The 7,860-nt window shown below is 42.6% G+C and overlaps 1 long non-coding RNA gene across 2 annotated transcripts; it reads right to left on the bottom strand.

The window, feature by feature from the left end:
• Positions 4,884–7,380, bottom strand: LOC110435420. Of its 2 annotated transcripts, none has more exons than XR_002453078.1 (3): positions 6,954–7,380; positions 5,300–6,501; positions 4,884–5,212 (listed from the first exon to the last, which is right to left on the bottom strand). It is a non-coding gene; the product is annotated as an uncharacterized LOC110435420 (long non-coding RNA). The 2 variants fall into 2 exon arrangements; XR_002453079.1 differs by lacking the exon at positions 6,954–7,380 and adding an exon at positions 6,598–6,730.

The raw sequence follows: 7,860 nt of genomic DNA, 5'->3' as shown, positions 1-7,860 counted from the left end.
CTAACCAGCACAGTGCAAAATGCATGCCCCAGCCTAGCTCACGCTATACGGATTGTGTTTTCATTTCCATTGGACCACACTCCATGCGGGCACTCATGTGGCGTGGCTGAGTGCGTTCATCTCTCCTTTGCATGATATGTGCATACAACCAACAAAACAGCAGCTGAGTTCAGCTAGCATAATAATTACGTGTTGCCATCCAAACAAGACTGTTTTGCATGAACTTAGCCGGGCTGGTGAGAGAACCCGGTTCCCATGTACGTACAAAGCTGGCTTGATTTGGAATGAAACTTGAAACAAATTAGACCATATATAAATTTATCTAGTTTTCGCATATGAGTAAATAATTCAAGTTGATATTTTGTATCAGTTGTGAAGTGCCTTATCACCGCTGTCCACTTTTACTACCGAAACGTGAAATAGGCAGTGAAAATGTGTTATGAACCCATGGCGATGAGATTTATGTACTAGTGAAACAAGCCTAAATCTGGCTCAAATCCAATCTGTCCAGCACAACAAGCTGGTTTACTAAAATCAGACCTTCTGGGTTCTGACTGTTATCTATATAGTTGACTCAATCACGCTTCCAAATTAAATTCTCATCTCGGGAAACCGGTCAGCACCCCTCCTTGAATTTTGTATAGATGTCTGCCCATCAGAGAGTTTTTACTGGGAAGTACCCTACCACGTCCTCATCCTCCCGGGGGCTCCAGACCCATCTTAACAGTTCCGTTCATAAAGACCCATCTTAATGGTTCCATGTAGGAGACCTTGCTTATATATAATGGAGATGGGGACTCCCTGCTGCCCCCTACATTGCTGTTGATGCCCAAACAACAGCTTTTTCCTAGTTTAGTTCATCTACTTGTATCTAGTTCATAAAAATCTAGCTACGAGCACCACATCAACCCAACCCAACTGATGTGGACCTGGGAAAGAGGCCGGACCTCAATGGGCAAACCATGTGTTAGACCGGATATATCAACACTATAGGCCATGGGAATGGGCGGAATCTGGAACTGTGTCTGTTGCTAAATACTGTGAACAATCTACTCAACAGCTGCAGAAGTCAGCCACTCTCATTCAGCGGTCAGTGGCATGCCGCCGTCAACAAGAACATGTAAGTTAGTCTCCGGCCGGTTTCAATTTCCCCACTAATTGTAAAGGCAATGCAGTGATAACTGACTGACTGACTGACACTGATTCTTGTGCATCTGATGACTTGCAATTTCCCATCCCCTCCAGCAGCTACTTGGCGGCCTACTACTGCACCAGCTACTACAACATCATCGACCAAACGCCCCAAGTTCAGGGCTTCCAGTTGCTGCGATACCACCGCAACCCGTCAATGCATGGACTTGAACAATCAGTCCCACCGGGCCGCGCCGACGCCAGCACGGTGCCACCGGCGCCTCTGCCAGCCGCAGCTATGCCCCGAGGCAGCACTGGCAAATCAGTCTGATGCACTATGCTGAGTGGCCGATGTTCAGCCGAGTTTTCAGCTTGCAGCTCTGATCTGCAAGCTGACTCTAATTTTTGCAAGAAACATTAGACTAAAATGAAAGGATTTATGCTGATTGGTGAAGTACGTGTCGAGATGCCAAGCGGAACAACATTGTCATTCACAAAAACAGCAGGGTTCCAAGTCGGCCAATTCACATTGTCATCCACCTCCATATCATTACCACCTTCGTCATTCTGCTGGTTGACCTGGATCAGCTGAGCTGGATTTGGGTGAGGGTAGCCACCAAAAACACCTAGGTTCACTGCTGCTTCCCTGTTGTTCTTCCTGCCAATCCAGGAACTCAGAATTCTGGCCTAGGACCACAGAGCCATGCTCTGGATGGGGCTCAACATCAAAAGGAACTGGATCTTCATCAGCAGGAAAACTGTCTGGGAAGTTTCCGTTGAGGATATAAACCCCTAGAGACCACCAAGCTGTGGGGGAGACGATCTAGGCTTAGAAGGAGGATTTGAACCAGAATTCATGACATGTTTGCGTCGGTGTAGCAACCAAGAAGACGTTCGTAGGGTGCTACAGCAGCTTTAATTTAAACCTCTTTCTGGAAGACAAGTGGGAAGGCTAGGAACATGATCCAACAGATCCTGGTGTAAGAGCAGCCTCTGGAGTTGATACCTTCTTGAAGATTCACAACCTGAACAGTGTGCGCCTGACCCAAATTGAGAGGACTATTGGGAACCAAATGGTACCTCGATCTGAGTAACCGTGTTTAATCAAATTAACCCCAGGCCAAGAGGCGAGAGATGCGCAAAGAGAACATGAACCCTTTGATTATCCTCAAGGAATTGGTAGATGAAATCCAAAGTCGGCCGGAGTTCGTCCTCGCATGGGCTCGAGGGTGACAATGGCGAAGACCCCAGGTTCCCTTGTGGGCTCACTGCCGAGAGCCATCCTCCCACATAGCTGAGAGGCAATCTTCATCCAAGATTTTTTTTTCAAAAATATTGCGCACATGTTATATTTACTTAAGCGCTTAGCATTTCCTTGGTTTGTCTCTAGAGGTCAAGACTCATAGATGATGTTTCATTGGTCCAGAGAAAGGGAATGTGTCAACTCGAATGAAATTATATTACTAACTATGAACTTACTAACCATAAAAAGTTAGGAGAACTGCTCCGGTACTCCTTTCTAAAAATTAACACCAATCTTAAGGCAAACTATAATTATAACAGAGTTATTAATTGCTATTTTCCACGTGGGCCTCGTATGGGCCTGACCCTACCCGCTTCAACCTATATTGGCCCTTATCCAATCCCGTTCTTCTCTTTTGATCTCAAGCGAGACCACGGCAGCGTCGGGCCATCGATGATCTACAGACCATTCAATCTCCTTCAACGAGCTCAAGGACGGGCTTAAGGAAGCACGGTAACAACCTTAGGGAGAGCGAGATGCCGAGATCAGGGACATAGCTCATGGACGTCGCTGATGTCAACAGCAGCACCATTGACTACGACGAGTTCATCGCCGCCACCATGCACATGAACAAGCTGGAGCGCGAGGTGCATCTGCTCGCAGCCTTCACCTAACTCGACAAGGACGACATTGGCTGCATCACCATTGACAAGCGGTGGAGTAGGCGTGCAGGGAGCACAACATGGCAGACGTCGTCGGTCTCGATTGGTTTGTGGCTGATATCCAAGAGTATGTAGTTCTCGCCTTATTTCTTCAGCTGGTCGTCGATGCTCCTCACAACCACACATTTCTTGGTGCCGGAAATGCTAGCGATTGATAACTTAGAAGACCTCGCTGAGATGGATCTGTGCGAGACTGGGCCTAGGCAAGTGCGGGCTAGTCAAATAATATTAATTAAATTAATTAATGAAATGGATGCTTTGGGATTCGTGCTATTTTTTAAAGGAGGAGTACTGGAGCAGTTGCCAAAAGTTACTAAGTTCATTGTGCTAACTCGGATGAAATTTTATTATAAAATTAAGAAGGCCTTGAAATAAAATGAAATTGTCACTTACTTATTTGGGGGGGGGGGGGGGGGCTCATGATGTATAAAGTCTGATGATATTTTTTTGTCTTAAAAGTGGTCAAATAATTTTATAATACTTAGTGATATAGGTTTCATTTATGTGCATGTTCTTTGTTTGAAATACGTACATATAAGTTTTGAAATACATTCATGTAATTAGTTTGTTCTAGTTAAGTTACGTTATATCCAATGTTGCAAAAATAAAAAGATTCACTATATCTAATAGATCATGTACATATCAATTAGATCTAAAAAAGATCTTTATATCTAAAACTTTTCTTACTTCACATACTACCTTGTACGAAGTAATAGAACTAACCATCCGATCTAATTAGATGAACGGTTCACAGTTGCTTGAGAGTACCATATATAGCAATCAAAGCCCTTATTTCAAACACATGAACAATATCACCAAAGCTCATAAATTCATTTGATCATTTATACATGTATAAGACAAGATCATGCATGGGACCCGCAGCAAGTATAATGAAGATAAAGTGTACGCTATAAATATCCAACTCGCCTAACCGTTCCTCATATCCATCACTTGTCTCTGCCCAAATGCTATATACAGACAGGAGCCAGTGGTAGTCTTCCTTCAATCAGAGAAGTACTTCTAGCTTAGTATTAGTTTTCGATGTGTTGTCAAAACATACACAAAATAGTGTATCACACTGTGAATGGAGTCACTATTAAATCCAGCAGGCTGCTTGCACAGATGGGAAGTGTGATCTAACGGGTGGATTAGGAGGCATCAAGAACCACAAATGTTTACCTTCCCTGCTAAACAAATGTCATCCTTCCCTACTCCCATTCATTTTAGTTATACTAGGAAGCGTGCCCGTGCGTTGCTACGAGATAGCTAACATTTTGTATTAAAAACATACAGATCACATGAAAAAATAATAATACTATAAAATTAAATGCCAACATTAAAATAACATTTAATTCAAAAAATAAAGTTTTTAAAACTAACTTAGTCACATAGAGCGCGACATTGCATGCTCACATAATGATATAACAATAATTTTAAATTTAAACGTGTTTTGGATTTTCATGGCCTAGTTTTTATATATACTACATTTCCGTCCTCTTTTGTACTCAATGATAAATTTTAATTCAATAGTCGTTCATATTTTCAAACATTCATAATAGAATGACAAAAAAAAAGTTTATACAGGTCCATCAATTCTCCTGGCTAAATAATGTGCTTGCTCTGATAGACATAAGGGAAAGCATCTGGCTATGATCATAGTTGTTCATTGCAACAGAAGAAATATTATCACGATAAGTGAAGCAATGCTAAGCTCGCGCTCAGCTGATACGCTCAAACATAGAATTAAGCAATGCAAATCAAATGGAAGTGATTATGTCCATTGCAGCATTGGTAATCAAGCAGAGAATTACATACATTTAAAATTAATCATAAAGAGTAATAAATTGTAGTTGTTTTGTTAATTACATAAGCATAGGCAAAAATATCACAACTTCTGTATATCTTCTAAACATTAAAAAGATCTAAGTGCAGAGGGAGAGATGCCTCTTATGGCTCAACCATAGCATTTGTCAGCTGCTGTTACATAGAGACATGGCAAGGGGGTAAGTTGTCAGTTCCTTCTTACTACCTGAATCTCGGTCTTATTGGCAACTAACTTGAGGTCCACATTTGGTGCCCAGTTTCTCGGTTCTAGAGTTTGGAAGGCTCACCATTACTGCCATTAAAAATTGGTGCCAACTGCCAAGAGTTAGCTATAGAGTACACATAAATCAATCTTAGCTCAGGGACAATAGAAGTTTACCTGTAAGAGCAAAAATATAGGTTCTAGCTGTTTAGTACAAAACCATCATTATCAGCCAACATATATTAATCTGCAACATCATAGTGAATAGTCTGGACATCTATTTTTCTTTAATCTGCATGCTTCGCCCATGTTCTGTACTCCTGCTAAAATAGAGTAATTTGTCTAAAGATGGAGAGGTAATGCAAGTGGAGTTTAAGGAACCACCGCAATAAGAAGACTCACATTCAGAGGTCCTGCAACTGCATGCACCCTAGTGGAAAAATGTCAAAGAGCCATTACCTTAGTTAACCTTGTGCAATTTGTCTTTGCCTGAAGCCCGGAACTCTAACATGGATCACCGATCACATCAGGTTATTCAAACACAACACACTCCAATCCTAACAACAGACGCATTCAAGATTTAACATCATCAGGGATCAGGAATCATGGAAGAATTAATTATGCATGAAAGGGGAGTTGCCAAAAAGAATTGATCTGAACAAACTAAAATTTGTAATCTCAAAAGATCAACAAAGTCTGAAAACTTATCAATTTATCGTCAGGAACCATAACTCCATTGGAGACCTAGGCCTTATTACGCTTACTAAACAATTGACACTGTGAGTTCTTAGAGTTGTGTGAGGCTATAAGTAAGTGCCGCACCACATCACAGCACGCAACAAGATGTGCTGGGTACGGTGTGCCTTGAAGGAACACTAACTGCATGCACCCTATTGAAAGACAAACAGGTCCTGTCTAATTTCAAACAATAGTTTCATTTGAATATAGAACTTCGATTGGAGACAAAATTCTAGGTATGCAGCTGTAAAAAAATAGTGAAAGCTCTATCATGATTTTATCTAAAATATAATTCAACATAACATGAAGTAGATGATTGCAATATACATTGTGGCATATGTTCAGTACACGCGCACAGGCAATAGTAAAAAAAATATGCACTGCTAGGATCTGCACCAACAGTTGCACACTCCTAGGATTTCAGAAAACTGGAGTGCTATCTCATAACTATCACAGGACAGTAGGCCAGCCATGATCGTAGGGACAGTGATGAAAGAAGTCACTCCTTGATCCTTGATGGCATCAAAGATTGTTTTGGCATCAAATTCAGTACCAGGACATGGCAACCTCCGGCCATCAAGATAGCCATGTATGAAGAGATCCCTCCGATAAGGCACAGGGGTGCCATGTGTAGGTAAAACCTGGACCAACAAAGACAAAGTATTGTAAGTCATTAACATAACATAAAAATTATATTGGTGATTCATCAAATCTATTAATGACATAGGCAACATTACTTTCATAGGGGGAACTGTAATACAAGAGTACTTGGATCCTGATATCATATACCATCATCACTGTGGCTATTTTCATGGCAATTTTTGCAAGGGACTGAATGATGAAAGTATGGCTTATGTCTACACCCTTTGGATGCCCATTAGTTCCTAATCAGAATACCATAAAGTATCAGCCATTTTGTACCCAAGTTTCTCAATTCGATCTTCCTGTAATATGCATAAAAATTATGGAGATTTAAAAACGCAATGCCACAGAGGGTACAGCTAAAAACACAATGCCACAAAACTAACCAAGCCACGGTGATCTATTATCCAGTACATAGGGTGAGATCTAAAGGACACGAATAAGCACAAACCTGTAGGACGAGCCATCGGCATTAGGGGACCCTGCGCTGCTGCTACCGGCTACCGTCTCGCCGTCCTCCTTGAGCTCACCATGGAGCTCTGGCACGGTGAATGGGCGGGACCCCTCTGACCCAGCGCCACTTTGCCTCCTGCTTCACTGTCGCCGATCATGGCGGCTCATCCTCAACCTCCGGCGAGGGGCCCTCCGGCTCTCGCTTGTCATTCGCGAGATCCTTCGCACCAGCTGGCCTCACCCCGCCATGGCCTCGCCTAGCCCAGAGGCAGCACACCCCGCCGCGCTCTCACCTCGCTCGGCGGCGCCGGCGGCCAGCGGGCCCTGAGGTCGTGCGATGTGGTCGTGGCCTGGAGGCCGTCGACGGAGGTGACGTCAGCGGAGGCGGAGAAGGCTCATGGCCTGCTCGTCCTCGCAAATCTTGACCAGTGTTTTAAATAGCGTGTTAAGCCTCTTAGCGGCAGCCTCTCTAAACGGCTAAGAAAAGCTATATCGCGCTAATAGCGGGCTAAGCCATTTAGCGGTTGAGCAAAAAATATATCAAATATCATGTAATTTTAAACATAATAAAGATGAAAACATTATGAATACCAATAGTGATAGATATTTCAAAGGGTTACTAACATATTACATCAAAGTTCGTAGTTCATACATGATACATCAATAATAACATACATCACATAGGGGCATATCCCTACTATTTGGGCCTCCAAGTTATTTGGGACGATGAAAATGAATCCCAAGGCCAAATAGCGGCGCTAAACTAACCCAATTTAGCGAAATTAGCGCGCTATTAGCTGCTAATAGCAGGAACAATCATTTAGCGTTAAAATCTTCATAGCTTAGCAGTCCTCTTCCAGAAACGCTAAATAGCGCTATAGCGTTCGCTATAGCGCGCTATTTAG

The sequence above is a fragment of the Sorghum bicolor genome, chromosome 5 (assembly GCF_000003195.3).
Source record: "Sorghum bicolor cultivar BTx623 chromosome 5, Sorghum_bicolor_NCBIv3, whole genome shotgun sequence".
NCBI lineage: Eukaryota > Viridiplantae > Streptophyta > Magnoliopsida > Poales > Poaceae > Sorghum > Sorghum bicolor.
Note: the sequence above shows the minus strand (reverse complement) of the source record. Positions and strands in the feature narration are given on the sequence as shown.